The 26,768-nt window shown below is 43.3% G+C and overlaps 1 protein-coding gene across 4 annotated transcripts in view; it reads right to left on the bottom strand.

Annotated features, from left to right (window-relative positions):
* The window catches only part of PRR5 (proline rich 5), a 76,186-nt gene extending 58,343 nt beyond the window's left edge, over positions 1–17,843 (bottom strand). Inside the window, exons 1-2 of one of the 4 annotated variants that reach the window (XM_038153950.1) lie at positions 17,662–17,843; positions 17,233–17,315 (exon numbers count right to left, since the gene is read on the bottom strand). The gene's annotated coding sequence lies outside the window, so the exon portion shown is untranslated. Of the gene's footprint in view, positions 1–17,232; positions 17,316–17,361; positions 17,580–17,661 lie in introns of those variants that run through there. The other 3 variants (XM_038153949.1, XM_038153953.1, XM_038153952.1) reach the window with 3 other exon arrangements.
* Positions 17,844–26,768: the final 8,925 nt, after the last annotated feature.

Genomic DNA, 26,768 nt, shown 5'->3' with positions numbered 1-26,768 from the left:
GTTTGTTAATTTGTTCAAAACCAAAATGTTACTCCTGGCAGCCTGTTTCTGTTGCATGTATTCTGACCTTCTTTTCTTTTGCATTAGTTACACTTAGTCTGCTTTTATATCTCTGAGGACATAAACTAATGAAGAACAAAACCTAAAGGAAATATTTATCCTGAAAATCCTTTGTGCTACTCTTAAAAGAAGCCAGATGAAAAAAATAGAAAGCTCTGCATTAGGAAGTGTCAAATTTAACTCTGGAGACAAAGAGAAATCTAGAATGTACTAAAATCAAAACTGAAAATTTAAGGGGCTGATTACAGGATTGACATGGTCTAAATGCATCAATATATCCCCCATCTTATCTCAGATTATGACTTTTTCATTACTCAAGGCTCCTACTAAAAAGCTCTCTTTACATTCACAGCTCCAGGAATTCATATTTGGAATCTCTCATTCTTCACTTCCCATAGACTGACTCTGAAGCAATACGGGCTACTTGATCACAGGAACAATGATGCACAGATCCCTGCCAGCTGCCTACATGGGTGAGAGTGGTGATGTTCCACTTTGCAGGGACCGCCAAATCAGCTGCCTTTCGCAGCACCCCAAGCTGAATTCATATTCAGCTGAGTGAAAACACCTCGCAAGCGAAGCTTCCAAATGCAACTGCAGCACTGCCGGCATTTTCACACTGCAAGCAGGCTGTGAATTTCATCCCAGAGGTACAAGAGTAATACATCTCTCAAGGGGTGAACTACAATTTAACAAAACAGATAAAAAACCATCGTGATGGCAATGTTTGTCAAATACATAAATGCCTTTATAGACTGAGATTTTTACATCTTTCTGCACTGTCTTAGCTCTGCCTCAATGAAAATCATAGAAAAATATTGAACAATTTCAGCAGGAAAAGACTAGAAAATCCTATTCATAGTGTGCATAATTCCAAGTCAAATTCACCTTTGATGTATTAGTGCCTTGGTTTACAGGCTGCCCATTTATAAGTCTCACATTAAAGTCAATGTCCCACAGTGATTTAAATAAAACATTAAAGTTTCAGGTTAACTCAAGGAGAAGAGCTCTTGGATGGGCGGGCGCAGCATAACTAGACACTAAAAGTTCTCTTTGAACTCTCCATGAGCTCTTTCAGGACAAAACAGAAAGGTCTTTGCTTCCATTAAAGCACTTGAACTCATGAATTTTTGAAGTAGCATTTAAAGGGTTTTAATGCTAGAGGATGCAGTGAGTGTAAACGAGGTCATTTTGTAAGAATTTCAGTTGAGAACCCACTGGATCTCCTTTCCTGGCGCAGTCACTTTAACAATCTCAGAGACAAAAACTGTCAACTATTTTCCCCCTGAATTTGAATTGAACAAATCCAGGCAGCAGCCTGGCACTGCCTCTGCAGCAACACTTCTCTGCCCACCACAAAAAAACAAAAAAGAAAAAAAAAAAAAAAAAAAGAAAAGCATTCCACTTCATCTTCCTTTGCTTTTGACTGAAATGCCAAATGCCAACATCAACATTTCTTATTGGCTTCCTTCCTCATTCCCAAGAACTGTAGGAGGTGGGAAAAGAAAATGGGAACATGTCAATTTGTCCTCCTATTTATAAACAATTCCTGCACAGTGGGGAGGTCCTGCTCAGAGTCATCCTCACCCAATGAGCCCAGTGCTCAGCCTGTCTGCTGAGGTGTCAGACTCCATGTGGAAAACATCTTCAGGAATAGCAGCTTCCTATTAAGAACAATAGCAACCCTCTAAGGAGATTAAGACAGTGATGAGTCCTGGGCAACTTGGACTCACAGCCAGCTTAGAGAAACAAATCTCACCCTTCTCATCCAAGCCACCGTTCCTGGCACGGCCAGCAGCAAGCAAGCTTTGGAAGGAGCATGAGGAGAGGGGGAGAGAGGCATCTGACAGCAGAGCAGAGCCAAGAGTGACTTCCAGTGCAGCAGGAATTTACAGTCTGCATGGCAAAAAAGGAATTAAGTCACAACCCACAAACCCCCTTGACAACTTTATCTGTCTCTTTTCACACTTCTGTAGACTTTGCTGAGCATGCTCTAAGGATCACCAAGGTTATCACGAACATCTCTACTCAAACCACCAGGCTTGCTTCTGGCACACCACCTTTCAGGAATTCGCCTCTCACATGGCTCTATTTTCAGAGCAGAGCTGGGCTTACTTATTTCCACAGTAGGGATCACAGACGATGCCAGCAATGGCACCAGATAGAGGCATATGGAGAAATGCAGTGGAGTTTTACAAGAGATGCTCACAAGGCCCCAGTGGCAAACAAAAATTCTGAGTGGATGGCAGGGACTGGGCAAAAGCAATGGAAAACATTGTAATTCTCAATTCCCATGGCCACTGTGACTACAGGGAAACTTAAAAAAAAAAAAAAAAAAAAAAGAGTTCAATCCTTACATGGACAGCATTCTACCATCATGAATCCTGAAAACAGAAATAACTGTCACTTGCATTTAATAGTATGAGGGAAACAGGAACAAAATTGAATAAGAATATTAAGCAGGCAGTTCATCCTAAGCTCATTAGAGATTGCTTTCAAGTCTGCAAAGAGAAATTTAAGAAATGATGCCACTACTATCCCTTCTGCCCCACCAAAGCGAGGATGGTCACAGGGCTGTGTTTCACTGTTCCTGTGTAAATCCAGTGGTATCAGCTCTGCTGCCAAGGGAGGTGAAGATTTGCTGAAGCTGCCAGATGCAAGGGTAAGATAACTTTCTGCTTCAGCAGCCTTGCAGATTTTGAAGAAAGGCAGCAAATAGCTGGGGGCAGCAACTTCTTATATTTCCTCTGACATTTCTACCACATTCTGAGACTCAAATTCTGACTCTGCATGAGATGGCAGCTGCTTAGTCAAAAGCTTCCCCAGGAAACCCAGAAACATGAGAACACAGCCTGCATCTGCTGCCATTCTCAGAGCACACACTACTGCCTGAACCCCTTGAGAATAACAGAAGAAAAGGACATAAAAGAAGCTTTTGCCTCTTCTCCAGTGAGGCTGATATGCCTGGACATCAGAGAACAAATTACTGCGGGAGGAGACAGAGCAGGTCTCTCATCTTTTAGCTCACAAAGTCTGGGGTGGTGTGAGTATAGGCCTTGAACTTCTACAGAGGTTGCCAAGTTCATGGCTCCATTGATTCTCCATAACTGAAAGCAGCCACAGGCTGGATAAGCCATGCACCAAAGTCAGGACTTGGTGTGCTGGAGGCAGTATGTACAGAATGGTTTGGTGGGAAATAAACTAGCAAAAAAAGAAGAGCTGAATAGCAGCAGCAGCAATTACAGGGCTATCTTAAAAAGCACTTGGATTCAACTCAGCTATCTTTTTGTGCTCCTGCTATCACTAATTTATAGTCCCACACTGCAAATATATGTGATGTAAAGACTGCCATCCCATCGTGACCTCTCTGAACAGTTCTGACAGACACCTCAGACACCTTGACCCCTAAACCATATTCAGATTTTCTGTAATGACTCAGTTGCAGAGCTGTTCTCAGGGCTTAACAACTGCCTGAATGGTCCTTCAGGCTCAGGAAGGGACACTTGCCAGTGACTCATCTCTGGAAAATCTTTATCATCATTAATAACTCCAGGAGAGGAGTATCCAAAATTGTGTTGTGCTGGATTTTGTTGTTTTGGTTTTTTGGTTTTTTTTTAGGTTGGGTACACAACATAATCTTCTATGGATGTCAACAGTACTGGATCAGGACCCAGGTTGCCATGAGACCACCTCAAAGAGCTTGTGGTCTGGGAGAGGAAAAGTAAACCCTACATTCCCTGCCCAGGGTGAATCCCTCAGATACCTCTTGATATTTCAACAAAGGTATTTACAGCCATTCACAAGAGCACACTATACCTTGGGAATTTTTGTTTAGTTTTGTGTCTGTTACCTTGCAGTTCAGGCTTGTCTGTTTTCCACAGCACTTGATGTAAAGAGCATTTACTTCACAATTAAAAGGAGAGCATCTTCCACAAATCACTGGAACTGGGACTGTCAGAAACTCTGCAGCCCTGGGTAGCAGACAGACCCTGAACTAATGAAGCATTTAAATACATCCTTAACTAATTTTAAGCACAGTAGTAGTACCACTGTAACTCCAACTGGCCATTCCCTTTGTTTCTAGATAACCTATCCAGTTCCAAAACTGACTGTGCTGCAAAGACACAGGATTTGATCCAGAAAAATAACGTGCACTTTTTCTGGATCAAATGTTTGGCTCCCAAATGGTGTAAGTTTCTGAAGAGAAGTGCGAATCAAGAGGGAGAGGATTCTTAAGGTTTTCAAGCAGCTAGAGGCTTTGCCTTGGGGTAGATTTTGTGACCCGGCCATTTAGCAGCATTAATCTTCAGCTATTTGCTCATGATACAAGTCATTTGGCTGTCTGCACTGAGTGGAGACAGCAGCCTGTCAATGGCAGAGCAGCTGCACCAGTCCAAGCAGACAGATGGTGAGGATGCAGCTCAATTCTTTCCTCTCTTTATTTCCCTCCTATCATGCTATTTTATCCAAACCCCCTCCCCCACCCAGTTCTTTCAGTGGGGGGAAGGAGATCTACTTGGACCTGTGTGCTTAAAGAGCAAATTATGGTTTTGATCCAATTACTTCCTGAGTCTCTGTAGTAGCAATCTGTCCTTCCCCCCGACAGAAAGCAACTGCTGTTGCACAGCTGGTCTGGCACCAGCAGTGCTGGCAGATGAATGGCAGGGCAGGCAGGTGTGATGTTGGTTTGGCTCATGAGCTGCAAAGAAATCACGGAAGAAATCCCTGCCTGTTGCAGAGGGGAGTGTGATTTGGAAGCTGCTCCTGCAGAGTGGCTGGTGGTTCAATCAGAGAAAAGCCTAATGAATGAGTCCACCAATTCTTGGACCGTGCCAGTTGGCACTGGACCTTTACTGGAGGACTCAAGGAGGCTCTCAGATCCTCACTGGCATCTAGCTGTCATGGCTGTAGGCACACAAACTTGAATGCCTCAGGATCATCTTGAGGGCAAGACTAGTGTTAGAATAATTCAAGATAAATAACCTTACCACAAAAGGAAAGTAATAAAAGGAACCCCAATTCATGAATATAAAAAACAACCTAAGACTTCTTCCCCATTCTCCTTCACTTGATAAAGCAACAAGTTATCTTCGACCAGCCAACAGGTTGCCAGCTCGGCTGAAGTGCTATGGAACTTCAAGCTTTTTAAAATAAAACCCTTTTCAGTCTGGGTGGTGGGGTCTTTTGCTTCTCCATTTTCATGTGCCAGGCTGGCTTTAGAGACTTTCACTGTCATATTGTCACTCCTACCAAAATTTTCAAGACCACTGAAATTTTCACACACAAATGGATGGATGAGTTTGTTTCCAGCAAAGGAAGAGGTATGACCCCTCCTGAGAGAACACAGGCCTCCTGCTACTGACACAGCACTCTGGGAGCTTTGTGAGCCTGTACGAAGGCACATGGACGAAAAAGAGACTCGGCCTCAAAGATCAGCCTCTCACCCAGAAAAACAGAGCAAAAGAGCTGATAGAAAAACAATACCATTTGGAGAGGAATGTAAAGGTGAACATTTTCCAGACTAACACATTATCCAAGCTCAGAGGAACCCTCTAGCTCTGCCAGAACTAGATTAAATAGATTTATCTAAACCAGTCAAAGCTTCTGCTTGGACACTGTCACCCTGTGTAAACAGATCTCTTAGGGGGTGCAAACAGTCACCAGCCCGGGAACCCCTCCTGCCCAGCCAGGAGAGGAGCAGCCAGAACAGAACTAGAACAGCCATCCTCACTGAAGCATCTCCTATCCACAGGTTAACCTGAGCTTTTTGATTTTACCTCAACTGGCTCTGTTCTGCTCAGCAGACACTAACTGCTGGCAAAGAAGCATGACCAAACAGCCAAGGCAAAAGGGTCTCTCCATATTTTAACTGGAAGCAGTAGTTTGCAAAGTCGATGGCAGTGCAGCACCTTTGCTATGCTTTATCTAAGTCAATCCATCCAAAAGCCTCAATTCAAGTTTCTGATGGGGCAAGAAGAACACAAACCTATGAGCTTTCTAAACACTAGTTCCACTGCCCTGTTGCAAGCAAGTGACAACCCCGTACAAGTAGCAGAAGTAATTTAAAACCTGAACAAAACTGCCTCTTCAACAAAAGATGATAGAGTTGAAGAGTTTTCAAGCTTCCATGAAAACAGAGGAAACACTAGAGATCCGATACGACAAGTAACTGAAGAACAACATGATTTAGATTTTAGACCCAGTGGCACAACCCAGAGAAGATTTTGCTACATATGAAACCAAACTCCAGGAAATCTTACAAAATTACAATAGCAAAAATTAGGTGATAACTGAAGAGGAGGAAGAATCTGGGTATCAAGGCATACTGGGGAGCTTGTTGAATCTGCGATGGTGGACAATACCAACCGATAAGAGCTCTAACCTTCACAAAATCGCCCAACCTCTGTTGAATTAGAGAGCACTGCTTCTCCACTCCTTCCCAGCAGATCAGAAAACAGTGCTGGGAAGCTGCCAAGGGTCCAGGCAAAGCAAACTAAGAGGGGAAACTCCCCAGAAACAAACCCCAAACCTGAAAGACGCTCAAAAGCCTGCACAAACCTAAGCACCATTTTTTAGACTTTTAATTCAGGGAAAACTTTCTCTGACTGTCAAGGGCAATCACACCTTGAAGGTGTGATTGCACTCAGTAAAAATTAACTGCAAGTCAGGCAATTTTTCCCCCCGGGCCTTATTGAGCAACCTCCTAAGCATTTACCAAATAGCATAAAAGCAGTTGTATTGAAAGATTTAGAATTCTTATTTCTTGGGGTTTTTTTTCATTATTCTCAAACTGTGGAACCTCAGTCACAGACTCAGACTAAAATTCGACAAAGGTAGCTGCTGTAGGAATGCAGCACAAAAAAAGATAATTAAGCATTAAGAAAAAACAGAAGTGTGTGTTCTCCCAGGATACATTCTAGGCACAATCATTTATGGGTAACTAAAGAACAGTGAGAGCGTGTCCATAAAATCTCACAGCAGGAATCCAGGTGACTCAAAAACAAACCTGAAAACTCCTATATCCTTTCATTTTCTAACAATGAGGGAGAAAAAGTCAAGATGTCACAAAAGGCTGGTGGACTCCATTAATGCCATGCTGAGTCAGCATCTCACTAAATTCCAAAGACGTCACTGAGATGATAAGGCAGCAGTTCCCAAGGAAAGATGGGCCAGATCCTTGGTGCTATGTTCTCCAGACAGGGTCAATGCAGCTTTTTTTACTCCTCAGCAGCACTTTAAGGTAATTTAAAAATGAGTTCCATGTCTCCAAATTAATTCCGAAGCCTGAGAAGAAGCTGAAAGACTACTATGAATACTGCTATAAAATCAGGACTTCCTGATTGCTATAAAATCAGGATCTTCCTTCAATTTGTTTACTCTACATACACACCAGAAATATTCTGATTTTGCAGAAATATTGATGAGATGATGCTTAGTAGTGCTCACCTGCTAATTAAAGGGCAGCAAAAGAGAGACAGTCTTTCTAAAAGGTTAAATTTCTGTCATTACAGTGATGCTCAAGGAAATGAAAAAAAAAAAAAACAAAAACAAAACCAGACAAACAAAAGGAGCCCTCAAAAGTGAAGACAAAATCAAAGTGAAGGGAACACTCCTCCCTCCCAGCACTTCAAGTCCATTTTCTTCAGGGATGGAGCAGTTTGTAAGCAGGCCTTCAAGAGCCGATTTAATATGCTGCCTATCTAAGGTGGTGGGATTTTACTAGATATCTTCAAGTTTTGCTGAAGAAAAAAATGCAAGAGCCCCTCTTACCCTGCCTGTCCTACTACAGTAACAGAAACAGGCTGAGCTGGATCTGGCATGATATTAAAAAAAATCCAACAGAATTAAAGAAGAGTGTAAATGCACTTTATTTCCCTTCATAGTCATCTTCAAGCCTTGAAAACTCGGGTTAATTCCTCTTATACGTATTTGTTTCTAATCTTTACCAAATTTGACTTCCATCTTGGGACAAAGCTGAGAAAAAGGAGGCGGATAAAGGCTGGAAGAGAATGTGAAACCACCTGCAAAATGAGAGATTAACACAGATGCCTTTTTGCTCATGGAAAACATACAAAGAAATGTGACAGGGGAGACGCTGCCAGGGAGCCATGAGAGCACAGCTAACAGCAGACTGCAGGAGGCAGTAGGCAAACACACCCGAGGGAGTCAAGGATTTTTGAATCAGTAAAAAGCTCTGCTTGTTTCTGTTTGAGTACAAATATTCTCTGTGGAACCAGAGGACCTCCAGGCTTGGTGTTCCCATAAGAGGAAGGCTCTTCCCCCAAGATGGCATTAGCCAGGCTGGCTTCAGGCCCAAACACAAAGGCATTTTGGTGGCTGAACCAGAAATAACTGAAACAAAGGCCAGATTGCTGTTCTCCACCAAAGGTGGTGGGTTGAATTGGTGAGTTTCTATACTGCTTTAGCTTCATGGTGACTTCAGAACCAGGTTTTCTTGGGAATCCATTCTGTCCTTGTTTCCTGCTGCCTTGCTTTCCTGCACAAGCTTACTAGGACAAGGCACAAGGTCACAGCTGCATCCAGCTGTGCTGTGCCAGTATCCATCTTTCACTGACGTACCAGAGAGCTGCACTGCACTTCACTTAGGTGAGGTACAGTGGAGCTGGCCATTCTGCATCCTCCCCTAAGTTATTCCATGCATAAAGGACATAGAAAATATTTCCCTTGTATTTCTTCAGGCTTGCAATATTTGCTCTTACATTTAGTAGAAAGTAAAAGCCTCCAACATGACCTAGTACCTTAATTCACATGATTTTATCTTTAAGGCTGTTGAACAGTTCCATTTATTAAAATGAGCAAGAGACAAACATAACCCCAGAGAGTAATAGGTGTACTGTAGTAATTTACAGTTCTTACATGGAAGAAACTGAAATGTAATCAGAGAGGGTGGGGAAGAAGGAGGGATGGGAAGCAGGACAGTGCCAAGATGCAGCTGTCAGTGCTGCAGGATTCAGCTACAGCCCAAGATAGCACTGTTGGCATGAAGAGGCTCCAAGGAAGAGGGCACGTGGTGCTGCTGTACCTAAAAACCCAGTACTGAATAATCGGCACCTTTGGCTATTCTAAATGCACAGGCATCACTCAGCTTCTCTGCACTCACTGATTTCTTACCCATGTGCCTCTCCAGAGTTCACCTAAGTCTGCAACAGGACAGCGCAAGCCCCGGTCCATCACACCCCCACAGCAGCTACAAGACACGAACACTGAGATCCGTTTGCATCAGGGCTGGAGCCACTATTCCCAGACATCCTCCTGTCACTTCCCAAAGAGCCACGGTCCATTTAACTTCCTCACAGTAAGCCAAAACCATCATAAATTAAGAACAAAACTGAATATTGGTCTGAGCAGGATCTGCAGCACTCAAATCCCACAGATTTCTGTTCCCAAAGTAGGAAGATAAGGGCTTTGCTGTAGTCAGCAAAAGAAAGTGTTTTTAAAGCATAATCAAAGCAAGTCTCTCTTAAACAGCTTCAAATATCCCCTATGACTTTGCAAATCCTGACCAAGGGCACCATCTTGCAGCACTTTACTCTAGCACAGCATACTGTGCTGCTCAGTGGTATGAACTGTCTTTAAATCCCACCAAATCCACAGTTTTTTCCTGTTCTTTATCAGCTTAATAAATCTGTTCCACTGCTGTCTCATTCATACAGGCAGGCAGGAGAATGTGCATCATCGTAGATGCAGGAGTTAAAAAAAAAAACAAACCACGAATAAGGGGGAATCAAAGCAAAAGCTTTTACTTGCTTATATCTGGGATCTTCGTATGCATGCACAGAGCTCTACAGCCAGCCAAAGCAGTAGCAATGGCTACCTAAGTTCCATCATGCCCCTCCAGGAGGTCTCTTAATCACTGTGGCCATCCCAAACCACAACCCGCCTCCAGACTATATCCCATAAGGAATTGGGTCATACCCAAAGATCAGATCAATGCCCCTAGTTATGTGGATATTTTTTGGCAGGGCTTGTGGATAGATAGAAAGCCATTCTGAGCTCTTCAAGGCTCCACCAGGTTTTGCAAAACTCAGATGGATCGAGCAGGAATCCCAACAGATGTGGCCTCCCCGGCTATGCAGCATTCTCCACATTCCCCATAACAGCATGAAGCAAGGAGCATCCAAGGGTATGTCCCAGAGTTTAAAGCTGCATCCAACCTTCCCAGCAGCTGGTGGGATCACCTCAGAGAGGCCATCCAGGGTCTGCCTGGACATGCCGTCTCCTGGCTGAAAAGAATGGCCATTTTCCACCAGCTGTATCAGCAGAAGAAATACATCATCTAGACACATAACGTGTGCTTTTGAGAGTCATATGCCACGTAATCCCCCAAACAAAGTTACACCAGGCCCAAGGGAGAACAACACTGCACACCTAGCAGAGCGGGGAATGCTGGGTGAAGAGCAGTGGCTCAGCTATCATGCTCAGTCTGTAAACACCATGTGTCTGCATGTTTATCCATGTACATGTGTGTCCCTGCATGGAAAATCAAAGGAAAAACAAGGAACGCTTAAGAAATGCTTAGGAAAGAGCCTAGCTCAGTTAACTGCCCTACCATGCACAAGCTCTGTCTCCTTACTCCTGCTGCCCACAAAATCGCACTCCAGGCTCAAGCCTTCCCAGAGCTCAGAGCGCTCCACACACAGGAGTCTGTGTCCAGCAATGCAATCACCTGCAATTCCAGTGTGCTTTTATCATTCTTCTTGCCATAACAGACTTTAGGACAAGAAATTAACTCGTCTAGTTTGACCATCTGCGGGGGAAGCAGGACACCTTTCTTCACAGGATTACTCAATATTATTTTCATGCATTAGAGTATTTTATAAGTGTTTTTCTTCTCCTGTTGTTTAACACTGTGAATGGAGAAGCTGCTGAAAGAAGGCAAGCAAACAAGGAGGCTAATAGGGATACACAACTTCCAAGCATTTATCAGCCCATTGGCTTGAATGAGAGCAGAAACAAGGCAGAGAAGAGAGGAAAGAGCATCACATTTTTGCCTGTGCATGCAGATGATAGTCTTTATAAACTTAAATTGTTGCATCCTCCAACAAGCACAAGAATTTTTTCAGCAACAATGGTGCTCTGTTTTAATTATTTTTCCCCTAAGCTGGAGATTTACTTTCTAAATGTGGCTGAAGTGACAATTGAGTGTGTGTAGAGGTCTGAGTACAAGGCAGTTAGCAATCTCCCTCACATAGTCATAAAATGAAAGTGTTACTGTGCAAGGCAGGGAATGCACTCTGCTTTGTGTTTGTACTCTGCCTAGCACAGGGTGGTCTTAGTGCCTCAGCCCAGGGGTTTAAAGGCAGGAAAAAAATCACCAATAAACAATAGATGCTAAGGCAGATAAATGAGGAACTGGAACTATTTAGATAAACATGACAAAGCCTAATAGAATTAGCATCTATGGGACTTTCCTTGTGCTACAAAATAATTAGGAAGGCCAGGATTAAAGTGTGAATGATCAAGAAACCTTCACAAGAATTCAGCAAAGATCTCAATGTATTCAAAGGGAAGCAATAGCTCTGCAATTCAGTTACATCTCTCATTAAGCATTGTTAAAAACTCCATGAAAGGGAAATGAAGCTAATTGAATTTAAATCAGCTAATAAATATTCTTTTGCACAGTCTTTTCCCAGCAAGAAAATTTAAAAGAGATGATACCAGAAGTGTATTACCAATGTTAAAAACAGCAAAAGAAAGACTTTACTGTACATGAGTACAATAAGCTAAGTGTAAGCCTTGTATCTCATTCGTGGCTGGGATAATTCTTCAAATCAAATATTCAGGTAAACTGAGAAATGGTGACTGAAACACAGTATACACAGTCCATGGGAAAAATTTACCTTTTAACCTAGATTAATATTTTCTGTCTGTGTAACTGCAGACAATTCTGGTAGTCACACAAGCACACACTTATGCCTGAGTATCTCCAGGAAATAGCTTAATAATGATAAAGGAACAGAAGTCATGCAGAATAAAATAGAAAATCAACTCACACTGGAATTATACACGACAGAATTAATTTGGGAAGCATCCTGTAATGCCAAATTTGATTCATGCAAGCAAATCTCACTAATTTGGGCCAACATCTGGCTTCTTATCTGAACTTTGCAAGCTGCTTCTCAGTTACACAAAACTGGCTTGGATATTTTATAAGAACAAAGTATTTCTCAAGTTTTCCAATACTTTCTGTCACCGGGGATGCCAGAATTCCCACAAGTAACTATTTTTCTGAGCACTGTGAATTGGATTGATCCAGACTTCACTGGTAAGTGTTCTGGTCTGAAGGCCAGGTATCTGCCAATGAAGGTGGGACCCTACCTTGGAATGGAAAATGTGACCCCCTTCGCTCCAAATCACCAGATGAGGAGCTTTTGTGACTCAAGGTACACTTAATTAAAAGAGGTTCATCCTTAAACCGGTGTTGTAAATGCTTGTCCATGTATTACCTGCCTGCCCTTCAATAAACCATTCAAGCTGAAGACAGACAAACTGTTTCAAATTTTTAAAGCAGACACTATGAATCAGAATAAACATACTCCTCCCTATCTAGCAACAACATGCCATCTTGGAGCCCTTGTAACTCCACCAGTTCTTCAGGAAGAGCACGTCTGATTTATAAAAACTCTTAGTTTACTGTGTGATATCTAGTGGAGCAGAGATTGCCTGTTACAACATCAAATCACCCAGGAGACATAGGTTATCTATCATACATTGTACTTCTCAGTGGTCAGATCAGACTTGGCATGAACCGACCCAGCTTGTATCTGAAGAGAGAAACGCAACAGTATCACGACCAGCAGTAACACAATAAAAACCAGAACTGCACAACCTTCTGAAATGGCTCTTCACATTTTACCAACAAGTTGTGCCTGTTATTGGGCTCGGCAAAGGAAGAGGCAACTACTGCCCAAGACTATCCACTAGGTTTTCTTTGCCAGTAACGGCTGAAACTCAAAACAGGAAAACACCCCAGGCCTGTTCCTTCCCAGCTTTTCTTTAAGAGGAGAATTCATCATGGGTTCAAGAACACAAATTAACAAAGTCAATGCAAACCCAGTAATATTTCTAGCCCAGCCTGCTGTGCTCACCACTGGAGCATCACTTGCCACCTCCCATATTCCCTCACCACATGATCAGAACAGAATTCAACATGCTCCAGCATTTGTTTTACAGAATAACAGCAGCCAGCTGATGCTCATGTATTTCCTGGATCAGAGGCTAAAGATGGAACGAGACCTATTAATTCATCCATACAAATCCAAGCTACCAGGGAATGACTGCCCTTCCAGCAGACTACAGAGTGGGGCTTAGCAGCCAGCTCCCAACAGAGGAGCTGATCTGGCAGACTGAAGAGCTTTGTTTCCAAAACCTGCACCCTAATCCCCAAACACAGCTCAGCCAGGGAAGATGGGACTCCGAACGACCAGCCCTGCAGAACATTTTTCCCAGCTCTTTGTGTCACATAACACCAAACAAGGTCACCACCATTTTTCATGAAAGATTATTTAGCTTCATTGCAAGCAGCTTTTCTTGATGTTCGAGGTACGTCCTCTTTTGCAGCCCATTGTCTAATCACACCCTCTTGCAAAGGCTAAGAGATTACGTTTCTTGAGTAATCATACCTGAAATCAGTGGAGTCTTTGCTTCTCAGATGATCTATATTAAGTATTTTTAATTATTCCTCAGAAATCAGTCACTTTGCTCTCCTAATCAGCCCTTTCTGTTCCCTCAGAAACTTTCCAAGAGCAAGTACCTTACAATTATGCCAGGGAGCTAAATATGCATCCAGACTGCATATGTAAAGCCTGTTATTCTATTCATAACTGGGATATTGTGGACCACTGTGCTGTTCGTACAGCTGCTGCACTGCAGCACCCACAGCCAAGCACAGGCCCTTGATTTGTTCCAGCCCTGTGACTGCAGGTGCCCTTTCACACCCAATACACACATTAACCTACCAATCACTTTCTTCTCTCTTTCCAGCCCTCAGTCTCCTCAGATTGTTCTGCATCGTTGTGTGTCTGCACAGCGACAGTGTATTGCCAATAACAGCAGGCACACAAGTTTGACACATGAAAAGGTAAAACTCACCAATCTCTTCTGATGCCTTTCATGGTCCCTTTCACACTCCTTCCCCAGCTGCCATCATCCTAGCTTCTACATCTCATTACTCCTGAGCAGAAACTACTCTTGCTCAGGAAACGCATCACCACATTTCCCGAAAGAGCTGCTTCTTTGTCTGCTTGCACAAGCAATATAAAGGTACCTCTGTGGTGGTACCCAGCATCTCTGGAATCACAACTGTGCCCCAATCCACTCATCAGCCTCCCAAGCAGATTGAATTTCAGCCTGAGCAACACAAAGGAGTATATTGTGGCTATCTGATGGGCAGAAAGGGATTTGCACTTTACAATTTCTCTGAGTTTTCAAGCTGTTGCGGGGTAATGTGACAGAAAGTAAACATCTTTCAAGAGAAAATATCTCAGAATAAAATTGACATCCCATTTGTTTTCAGAACCAGTCTTCATTTCAGATCCATAATCATTAAAAGAAACAATCTTCAACTCAATTGTGTGAGCAGAGGAATGCCTAGCACCACTGAGTGGCGTTTTCAGTCAGCTGTCAGGTTTCATTTAGCATTCTGCACTGGTCCTATGGCTTGGTTCGCCTGGAAATTTTAAATGCAAATGTGTTTCCAGGATGACTTGAGAGAAAAATATCAGAATTTTACCTCACACTACAGTTCCTTGATCAGTTCCATTCAACTCCCTTTTCCTCATTCTCACATACACAGATTTGCTGTTACTAAAAAAAAAGGCTTAAACAAAAAAAAAATTACCTACTATTTTTTCCTGTTGAAAGACTTTCCCTCACTCCTCTGTTTAAAGAAACCTAAACCACAGCTTAAATAATGCTTTAAAATTGCCTAGAGCTCCAACTTGAGACATAGAGCGGACAAGGAATTTCTTAAATAGCAGGGAGTAAAAGCACTTCGTTCAAATCATCCCCATATATTATCTTCCATCTTCCAAGGGCTAAACATGCACTAGTTAATTAATCACTCTTTTAGCAACACCTCAAACTCACCAGTCTTATCCTATGAAACTGGGGGAAAGCAAACACCTCCGAGAGGATCTACTGCTGGACAAGCACTTGTGATTTTTTTCTCTTCTTTGTGCTCAGTGTTAATGAGTCCCAGGCCACAGATGTAGGCAGATAATGACCAGCTCTCATAATTCAACAGTTTCTTGAGAGACTGTGACAGGGCTATTGGAGAGGCAAATTTTTCACTGACCTTTTTATGAAGGCATTTATTGAGCAGTGACATTGAACCACTTCAAACAGTGTTAAATGACCAGAACCAGACCTAACAGTTCTCCCTGGCACAAAGATGTTGCTGCCCACGTGCGAGACCAGCCACTCATGTAAACGGAGGCACAACCTCAAAGCAGCTCAGCAGTTTGTGCTGAGCTACAGGGGATCAGAACACATTCTAGAAATTACAGTGCCTTCATGGAGCAGCAAAACATGCTCCAATTTTCACTTTAAAGAACAGCTTTTTGATTTGCATTTGTGATTTATTATCAAACACACACACAAAAGTGACACTTTAAAGGAAAATAAAGAAGTAGGCCACGTCAGCAAGCATGAATGATCTGAGCCTCCAGCTCTGGACCAATCTATCGTGCTGCAGTTAATATCCATATTTAACTCGAGCTGAGAGAGGAAATACTATTTTTAGCCATTACCTATTACTTTTGTTCAGCGATTAAGTGCCACATACTATTACTGTATTTACAGAGCTGTTCATCAATCCCGACAGCTTCTACATTACAAAAAAAAAAAAAAAAAAATTAAAGTAATTTTACTGGCGTGCCTTATTGTGGCTAGATTTTACAACTATAATTCTATCTGTTACACAAATTAAATGGAAGTGCCTCCAGAATGGAAGTGGTAGGAGTTATGACTGCAACCCAAGGATCGGATTTTTTTAAGTGCTCAGGGTGCGATTTTCTTATGCATTGAAGATAGAGAATTTGGCTAACAACAGACACATTTCCCTCACTGTCTCCCAAAGCACTCTGGATATAAAAGTTTGAATACTGACAAGAAAGACCTGAAAATCTAGCAATTAACCTGGAGCCTAAATACAAGCTAGAAATATTCAAAATCTGGCTATGTCTTGGGTGATGAGTAAGTACTACTGGAAATTCTTCTTATACTCTGTCTGCTCTGCAATGTCTTTTTTACTGAGTTCCACTGGGACTGTGTCTTAATTCCATATTCCTTCCAGATTTTTCCCCTAATTAGATTATTAATAAGAAACAGTGAGATGAAGCATGAAGTCACTCAATCAACAATGTATATTATAGATGTGAAACATGTATTGACAGGGATTTCATAAAAAGCCACTTATCACTAGTCTACCACAGAGGAACTAGATTTATACACTGTATTCACCTGACTCCTAGAATGAAGTTTTAGCTCTGCTTTGGCTACAGGAGAAGTTTCAGACAAAGAACAGTTTTGCCAGGCAGTACCACAGCTCTACATTCAACCACCCACGAGATGACAAGTGGGTCCATTATTCTACAGCTGGCTATAGTGAAGTATTCCTTCAATTAAAATTGTAAGAAAGCTGCCTAATCGTCACCTAATAATAGTCTTTTCCTAAGAGTTAACAGGTACAACAGACAGAAAAAAATGACAGGAATTTATTTTAAATGAAGCATCAAAATTTAGCTTTAGATCGATCTTCTATTACTCATCAACGTGCTAGTAAATACAAAACCTAATTGTTTCCTGCAATTTACCGTGACTTGCTTACAAGTATGCCAGCTGGAAATGATAAGCATTACAAAAGCTAAACAATTTCCTTTAACCTTTTTTAAAGGCTGTTCTCTCTTGTTGCTTCTGCAATATCAAAACACAGGCACGCATCCAGCCTAATGCATTCCTGAAGAACACGAAGACACCGGACCTTTACCAATGATCACTTACGAGCTGCCAAAACTAGCAAAGACCGCACACACACACACACTGAAAGGGACAAGCCCATCTCCTGCATGAGCCATCGGAGACTGCATTTCAGGGTGGAAACATGCAAAATCATTCTGCAAAAACCATTTTACTCATGCATAGAGGTCTTACTTGCGTAAATAAAGCTTACAGCAGTCTGACCACAGGAATCACATTCACAGCCAACTCCAGTTACCTGAGATCGCTATTACAGACTGGAAGAGAAGGAGAGCAGTGTCTGCACAAACACTGAATACTCACGCAGGGAGTAAAACCTGCGAGCCCGAGCTCCAGCGTTCCCAGGCACCTTCCGAAAGACTGCCAGGGCTGTGTCTCACCGCAGCTCACAGCCACGAACAAAGCCAGGAGCCCCCGACCCTCCGCCGCCGCCCGGCCGTGCCCGGAGCCGCCCCCCGAGCCCCCGGCACCGCAGCCACGTCCGCCCGGCGGGGCCGAGCACAGCCCTACGCCCCCTTCGCCCAGCGATCCGGGGCGAGCCCCGGCCGGATGGATCCGCGGCGGCATCACCCGCTCCCCCCGCACCGCAGGACCGCCACTCACCGCGCCCGAGCCCCGGCGCCCCGAGGGAAGGGCTGGCGGCGAGGCCCGGCGGGGTCCGGGGTGCTGAGGGACCACGACCCCTCCCGGAGCTCCGCCCGGGCAGCGGCAGGCGCACAATGCGCGGCCGCGGAGCCCGCCGGCGGGGCGGGGCCGGGCGGGCCGGGGGGCGGCCCCGCGGGGCGGAACCTGGCCGTAAAGCGGGACCTGGAACGCTAGACCCGCCCAAGGCCAGCCCGGCGGGGCTCCCGGGGCCGCCCCAGCCCGGCGCGGGTCGCGGCGGGGGCTGCGCCACGGCCGGCCCGGCACCGCTGCGCTTGCCGTGCGGCCCCGGCTTGTCCTGCGGAACGAGCCCGGCCCGCGGGCCCTTCCCTGCCCCAGCCACAGAGAAACAAGGGACAGCGACCAGGCAGCGACACACAGACGCAAGAAAGATGCAGGTGTAGGCAGCAGCGCATTCACGCGTGTCAAGGAGAAATGATGCTGCTCCAGGTGCTCCAGTGCTGGAAGGCCACTAGGAAGCGTCACACCCTGCTTCCATCGGCACACAGACCCGGGTGTGCAGCGGCGCCGGCGAGGGTTTTGCTGGAGCACGCGGTGCAGCGTGGGACTGGCCGGAGTGTGCTCCATGGCCCCTGCATCATCCCAAACTGCTGTTCTGGCCGGGGCTGGAAGGGGTGGTTTTGCTCTGAGCTATGGGATTTACACCTTGCAAGGGTTTAAACCAAAGGAAGTTTTATAAAATCAATTCCACTTTGACTTTCAGCCACATGAAATCATAGCTTGGTTGGGATATCTGGCAGGCACTGGTCTCATACCTGCTTCAGCTGTCCTGCTTGAGAGAATGACAGTGCCAATAAGCAAGTTGAAATGACAGCTGCGTTTGCGTGTCACTGCCACTATATCACGTCACAGTACCATAGGTTTCAACCTACACAGTCTTAGGGACTGCTCATGCTTCATAGTCTTCTAGTGGAAGCTGGACATCACCATTTACTGTAACTATTTGATCCAGTTTACATTCCAACTAGAAGGACTTTAAATGGTGATGGTAAATGAAGGCATCTAATAGAGTAGAAATAAGGATCATGTAAAGGAGTCCTCCTTGGCAATGTTCAGGGCAAATTATTACACTTTAAAAGCAATTGTTGTGTATTTCCCGACTGCAAAGAAAACGGCAGCAGTGTATGAGTTGCTATTGGGTCATCATATATACCAGCCAAATTCATGAAGTCTTTCTTGATTAAATGGTGAAACAACCAAGTTCATGACTAAGTAGTCCAAGAGTCATGAAAGCCATAAAGCTATAATCCAGCATAAAAGTAAGTCATGATTTTTCATCAGCTTAAGTGACCCAGAAATCTTAGAAAGACAACTCTGCCCTCCCAAATCTTCAGTGGAGGAATGAGAGGAACTACCCTCATTGTCCTTGTCCCTGAATGCAAGGAAGAGTTAATCTTAGAATTGAGGAGCAGTATCTTCTCCAAATCTGGAATTTTTTTCAAACAGTAGGTCCCTAGGACAAACTGAAGCCTGTGGAAGAGACATTTTCATGACTGTCTGTTTTCTTTTAAGTTGTCTCTGTTTTACAAAATCTAAACCAAATTATTAAAACACAATTATGTATCATGCAAAGGAACCTGAGTTGGGTCTTTGATCCAAGTGTTACAGAATAACTACTGGGCCATACTTTTTTGGTAGGAACGGGTATCTGAATTTGTCATCAGAAGCCCCAAATACATTCGTTATTTGACAAAGCAAAAATGCACAGGTTACATTCTCTCTGGAAGTTTTCCAAAATCTTTGCTTTAAAAACTACAAGCAAACAAAAACCCAAGAGAAATTGGCACTTACAATGAACTTTAGTGATGACTACAGTATCATAGCTAGAGCTGAATGAGTTCTGTACTTCCCCACAGCTCAGCTGGCTTCCATTGAAAGCCACGGGCACTAAACTTCTGTTAGGAACCTCTTATGGGATCAGAGCCTCACTTTGCTGGATTAATTTGTGATTATGCTAGGTAGGTGAAATACCACCCCAATATGGTGTCTTGGTGTGAGAAATATTTAGTTTTTACAGCAGGGAAAAACACCAAAGATTTCAAATAAATCTTGGTGCCAGATGGAGTCACATCAGTCAGAATACTTTGCTATCACATGAATCCAGCTGCATTAGAAAAAAATGCATCACTAGCAACATCTTCCTGCTTGGGTCTAATCTGCATACTTACACTTCTTGCTAGTGTAAGTGCAAGAGATGATGGGCAGAGTTTAGTACAGCAGAACTACACTGGAAACAGTTCTAACATGGAGAAAATAGTTCAGGGAAAGGATCAACTGATCTTATTGCTCCCTGTCAGTTCCTCACAGGTGTAAGTGCATCAGGAAGCAGACTAGGAGTGCTATAAACTGTAGTCAGCCCCACTTCCCAGGACAGCAAAACTGCCTGGTGGAGAGTTATCTGTACACAGGAACCAAGCATTAATTCTTCCCCTGCCAACTGCGTTAATGACCAGGACAGCCTGGGTGGCAGCAGTAAAGTCCAAGGTGAGCAGTGAGAACATCTGTAGAAGTCATACTGGGCTGGGCTGCCCAGCTCAAGGCAGGTCTTCAACAAAGAGTTTGTAGGGCTTGGGGAAAGGAAGGGTGATGGCTGGTAGTGCATTTTTTTTTTTTTTTATCCTCAGCTGTTCCAAATTATCAAAACAAAGGCAAACCTCTTGCCTCCTGAAGTAAAAGCTGCATAACCAAAGTTGTGGATGGAAGGAAATTCACACCAGAACAAGCACAGGAAACCACAAAGCTGCAGGAAGGACAAATAAATGGAAATAAGCTGATGTCCTGATACTGGGTAAAGGCTGTGGAAAAGTGCCATCTCACAATGTGGAAGAGTATGACTGCCACAGTGGTTTTGGTTAAGCTGTAGCATGCCCACTCCAGGCAACTTCATTCCATAGGTATTACTGGAGGCAGATATTTCCTTCCATCTGCAAGAACAAAAACTCACTACCAGTGAGTAAATTCTTGAAGTAAAAGCAGAGACAGCTCAGTTTTCACCAGCTGGCTACAATTAATAAAAGGCCAGATTTACTTTATTGAATGCAGTTATAGTGTTTGTGTGCACACTTGTTCTACATGTCCCTACTGTTGCATCTAGGGATTGCTGTCAGGGAAATTGAAGATGGGAAGCTCAAGGGGTGTCAAGATGAACTATAAACACAATATTTTAAATAGGGCTTACAGAACAAAAGCACAGTCACAATAAGTGGAAAAGGGAACTCACTGAGGCAACCAAGACAGAAGTGATTGAATAATTTTCTCAACCGTAGGACTCCTGAGATAAAAACCTCTAACTTCTAGTTCTTAATGGAGCTGTAGGCCTTCAGTTTCCTCCACAGCCTGAATAGCTTAGAAGTTGGATGCTTGTCTCAGGCTTCTTCACTTCTCTAACCACAAAGTAATTAACACCTTAGCATGGAAGCCTTTCTATTGTTTCTTGGCTAGTGAAATCATTCACTACAGATTTTTTTTTTTTTTTTTTTGGTCTGAAAAGGACAAATCTCTGATTAAGGTTGCCTTCAGGCAACTCTATCTTGGTTTTTGCCATCAGCCAAAGATAATACAATTATTTAGGAATAGAGAGGAATTTTGATTTGCAAAGGGATAATATTTTGTTTTTCTGTAGTGTCTTTTATCTAAGAATACCAAATGCTTCTCTAATGTTAATTAATTGGTTCTGTCATAGCATCTAGCTGAGATGCTGATAAATATTTTGCAAAATAGTTGCAATAGCTAAAACATCAAAATGAAGGTAAGGTTACTTACAATAAAAGAGGTGGTATGAGCTGCTGAAGGGTATGTAGTGAATCAGTGATGTACCACTGAAGTGTCTGAGACATCCAATATCGCATCTCCTATTGCTTCCCAGAGGTTCAAGAACTTTCCAGCATCAAGCTATCTCCAGGTGTCCTGGTAAGTTAAGCATAAATACAGCATTAGATGGCTGCCAACATGGCTTCAACACAAACAATTTTGAGCATTACAACCACTTTTTGTTTTGGAGTTGTTTTGGCCAACATTGGAGGATATATGAAATAAGCCAGAAGTTTCAACTTGACAGCAGGAAAGGAAAAGAAACTGTGGTTCAGCTGACATTTCAAAACCCAGCATCTTTGACAATGCAATTCAGCAGAGTGTCAGCCTGAGCAAAACTCCTTGTAACAGCACTGTAGTACCTTGCAGAGATACTGGTTGGGATCTCTGCTCTTTCTGCACATGGTGCTGCTTCACCCACTCAGTGAAGTCTGGGAGGGGCCCACAGCCACAAACCCACCATCCCAGACAGGAACTGACTGTGAACCACAGTGAACTAACTGGTATTGGTAATTTTTGAGTGAAGCATTCTTTAGGAGATCTGAAATTTTTCATCCCAGTCAGTGAGTTTGCCTTGAGAATATGCAATGCACCTGAGGGCTGAAGATGTTTGTCCAGAATGCAAGGGACCCAAAGTCCTGCTTTGATTCAACTGCTGAATTTGCAGGCAGGTCTCGCACAGCGTCTGTAGGAACAAAACTACAACAGTGACTGGCTGTTTGAAGCAGGATCCATCTCTGTCTTTTCCTTGCAACTAATAATTTTGGTGTGAATTGTTCACTATAAACTGGGCAAAGAAACAGGCTCTTGCCCCATGACCCTCCTGTTGGACAGGAGAAAACTGCACAGTGGCAGTGTGAATCTTGTGAGTCCCTAGCACAAGATCCACCAGCAAAAGGAATCTCCCAAAGAAGCTATTGCTGCCCTCTCAGCCCATTCCCACCCATACTGGCAGGGCCTCTGGAGAGAGGGTCACTTTTCCTCACACTGCAGTAGAGCTGCACACACCACTGCCCCCTTGTCCTTTCATTTCCCAAACCTCCCTCACGTTCCACACTGTCCCTGCCTCTCCCTGGGCAGTAGGTATTGGGACTCTGCCAGCCAGGACACTGTCTCATGACTTCCTCAAAAGCAGAGCAGCTCCAAAAAAAGCAAACTAACCAACCAACAACAAAATAAACCAAATCAGAACAAACCAAAGATAATAATTTGAATTGTAAAGTATTGCAGGAGGTAAAAGCTGATTCTGTAGTGCTCTGCTGCACATACTGATGCAGGTAGTTTTTTGCTGTCATGCTCTTGCCTTTCCAAATCTGTCCCTTACTCAGGTCCAGGGAATTGCTTACAGGATTTCTCTGGGCATCTTTCTAAGATTTTAGGTGATGAATAAATCTGGACTGCTGTTGGCCTTGCTACTAAGGGGTTGCCACATTCCATGCCAGTGTTGGCTGCATTTCCCTGATTACAAAAAGGGATTCTTACATCTCATATCATTAAAAGTTTAAGTGCTAGTGGTCTCTTTAGCTAAAGAGCCCACACGCATCATTTGCAGGGATTTCAACTTTCTACATAAATACTTTAATTTTAATATTTCTCATTTTATATTTTTGATTTGTTTTTTGAACAATTTGTTTATTGCTGCTGACATTCTTCCTTAATGAAGTCTGTTTTCTTTTTTAAGTACTGTTTTTAATATCCTGAAGAACAAATTTACAGTAGCCCTATATAATAGATTTTAAATATTAATAGCAGTGTACTAGTAATGGCATAGGGAATGATAACATCTTCTTTAAAATCCATTCACCAAAATTACCTAAATAAATAACATTATTACTCTGATACTAGACTAAAAAGCAGTGAAATCATAAATCCTTACATATTTGCTATTTGTTGAAAGAATTCTTTCCAAAAATTACCATAAAAGATCTGAAATTTCTGTAAGACTGCAACAGCATATCCTATTTGTCTTTGAACAGACATTACTTTTTCCGAATTTAAAAAAAAACCAAACCAGTGTTTGATCTCTCAATGTATCCAGACACATTGCTCCCATAATAACTGGCTGCTCAAAACTGTTCAGATCTGTTCTACCTCATTTATCCTTTGGTTAACACTTGTTTGCAGCAGCACCTGTAGCTGACCTTTCTCCAACAGCAAATATAAGTCTTCTATACTTGAAGTTTAGAAGTTTTTTTGAGCTTAAGCTGCTGGCATCTGCTGGCTCCATAAAGCAGTGAGGCATCATCACAGACACCTTGGAACAACTCACTGTGAGGGAGAGGAGAAATCATGGAAGACTGAGAAAATTCCAGCTGTTCATGAGCATTACTTCCTTCAGGAAGGGGCTGAAGAATTGGGATGATGTAAAAACGAGAATGTCAGTAGGTAGCTTAATATTCCATCAAGATCCAAAGTCTGTAGGTTTCATATTTTCAGAAGGCCAAGTCATATCCATGCAGATAAGTACATACATAGATAGGAACGTAGCATTCCTGCCTAAAGGACAACTTTGCCGTCATGAGCAACTCAGCTTCCTGGTCAAAACATCAGGACATTTGCAAAGAACCGCTCTGTGTGAGAGAAACATCCTTGATGGTGGAGCAAGGTACAGTTAATAAGGGTGGGGTTTTTTTGTGCTGATATCCTGAGGAGAGAAGTTCAAAGAAATTTAAAAGACAAAAATGCTTCTTAGTACAGAAAAATGAACAGCCTATCCAAATAACTGAAGGAAAGGCCTGTGTGTCATCAGAAATGCTGCCTGTGTAATTTGATTTCTTTGGAGAAGGCCTTTGCTCCATATTATGACCATTATCCAGCAGCCAAAACATATGCTGTTACATGTATAACCTTCCTACTCTTATCTAATCTGGGTTTTTTGACCTCCCTTTAGCTTTGTAATTGAAACATCTTCCAAGTGACTGACTCTGCAGCCTCCTACATGCTGAATGAAAACCCACCTGCCAGGAGGATGGCTTTGTGTTTGTACCTTTGCGTGGACTCCTGAAAATCAGACACACTTGGGAGCCCCCAAGGAAAGAAGCGAAAGGTACTGATTTTAAAAGCCACCCCCAAGGAGCAGCTGGAAGTTTGCTGCATGGAGCATTCAAGACAAATGAGGTAGAAAAGCATCCCAAGAGCAACAGCCAGAGATGAACGAGGTGGGTGGGAGCAACTGTAGGGCATTTGCTGGCTCCTACCTGCTCCCATGGTGGGAATCCTGCACCCAGGCCTCAGGCATAAGTTGTACCTGCCATTCACACAAAAGCAAGGTGTGTTCTAAAGACTCGTTAGAGCTTCTTTCCTCTGCACTAGAGATGTTATCTATGCCACGTGCTGCTCTAATAAATACCTTTGTTTAATGAATAACGTGTAGGGGAAGATTCCATGATGTAGAAGACTCGTTAGAACAGCTGCAAATCCACTGAAGAGTTTCAAAGTGATTTGTATAACATTTTTCAAGTTCAGCTGTGTAGTATTAAGCATTTTTTTTTTCCCTGTGGGAAGTACCTGTTCTCCCTTTATTGTGGTTCTTTATCACAGTGCAAGACAGTTTGTGCCCCAAGAGATGCCAGTGGAACAGAGATGGAGAGGAGAAAAACCAATAATATTTGTTACTCACTGATCACCATGTGATCCGGTGACAGGACTTGACTTTCCAGCCTTTGCTTGCTGCAGCTTTCAGGACCAGCACGAGCACCAAGAAACTAATTTTTGAGCCTCATTAATACCCATAGGCAGGCCAGAGGGTGTGTGCAGAGGGAATCACCCATCAAGGCTACAGGGCAGGAACAATTGATATGCTACAGATGAAGATAAAAAGAGAGGACATCATCAGATCCTCCCACAAGCTAGACTTTATGCATGAAGAGGAATTTGCAGCATCCCAAACTTGGAAAAAGGGCATTTCTAAAGAAAGCCACTTGCTTTGACAGTATTTTAGGGGTGGTGGGTGTTATATTCAGAGTGTTGAGACATTGAATTTGTCAAAAGATTGGGAAGATGCTTCAGCCAGGAAGCCCCAAATATCTGTTGCGAACAGACTTCTTTTTCAGATCTGATGGAAGACATCAAAGGAGTCAACTTTAAAATGATATCACCATATCTGCTGCCAGTAAATGTTCTGGGAGTATGCTATAAAACTAAAACTAGACTTACTCTGTTAGATCTTATTTTCTGTCACAGTGGGCATCAGATAGGGCTGCAGAATCACACACCAGCACAATCCTCATCTTTTCAGGAGGTTCCATAAATGTATGGTCAGTCATTGTGTGTATATGTGCTATGGATGCCAAAAAAATTGTCAGCAAAGCCTGATGACTGAAGAAGTAAAGAACAATCTCTTCCTTGTTCTGCTAGCAGTTCAGGATTTCAGTACTTCAATTTTTTTTTTTCTAGAAAGCACCTTTATTTACCCTTTGCTGTACTTGTGCATGAGAAAGTAATTGCCACACAGGAATCCACAAGTCAAGTATACTATGGAGATCTCTGGAGCACAATCACGATAACTGCAAAGTGGGTAGAAGCTGTTCCACTTGCACGAGGACTGTGTTGTCTGATGACCAGAGTAGTCAGGAATTGTCTCGTCTGTTGTCCCCATAAAAAAAACAAAACAAAACCATTGTCCATAAAAAATTTTTTCTGCCCAGGGGAAAAGGTTCTTGATCACCTCCAGCAGTGCAATTTCTGCAAGGTGCCCTTGAAGGAGCAGGAAAACACCAGAACCCACCAATGCTGCCCCAGCAGTCAAGAGTCTTTCCACACTGAGGAGGCAGCCCAGGGAGAGAGCGTGTTACAACTGTGTGTCAGCCAGGCAAGCTCAGCAACATCTGAAGAGAAGCCCCTGAAGCAGCCAGGCAAAAGCTGCCCAGTTCCCTGGGATGGTGTTTGATGACAAGCAGACATTGAAGGACAAGGCCTGTGCAGTCCTGCAGGAAAGGTCTTCACACTGTAGTACTACCTCCACAAGCCGTCACCTCTCTAAATTTATTTCTCCCACGCAGGTGCATTATTAATGCAGGCAATAAGCTCCTGGGACTACCAAAGTGCTGTCACCTTCTGCCTCAGGGCTCATTTAATCCACTGTGCCTCCTGTGGGTGTGCAGCTTTCCAGCAAGAGGGCTTGTGGCTGTATTTTTAAAGAGGCAGTTAACGAACTGTCTACAGGCCCAGAGCAAGAAACCCTGTAACTAAATGAAGACTATGCATTCCAGGAAGTGGACACACCCAAAACTGGCTGA

This window comes from Motacilla alba, chromosome 1A, assembly GCF_015832195.1.
Source record: "Motacilla alba alba isolate MOTALB_02 chromosome 1A, Motacilla_alba_V1.0_pri, whole genome shotgun sequence".
NCBI classification, from domain to species: domain Eukaryota; kingdom Metazoa; phylum Chordata; class Aves; order Passeriformes; family Motacillidae; genus Motacilla; species Motacilla alba.
This window is presented reverse-complemented; position numbering and strand designations above follow the sequence as displayed.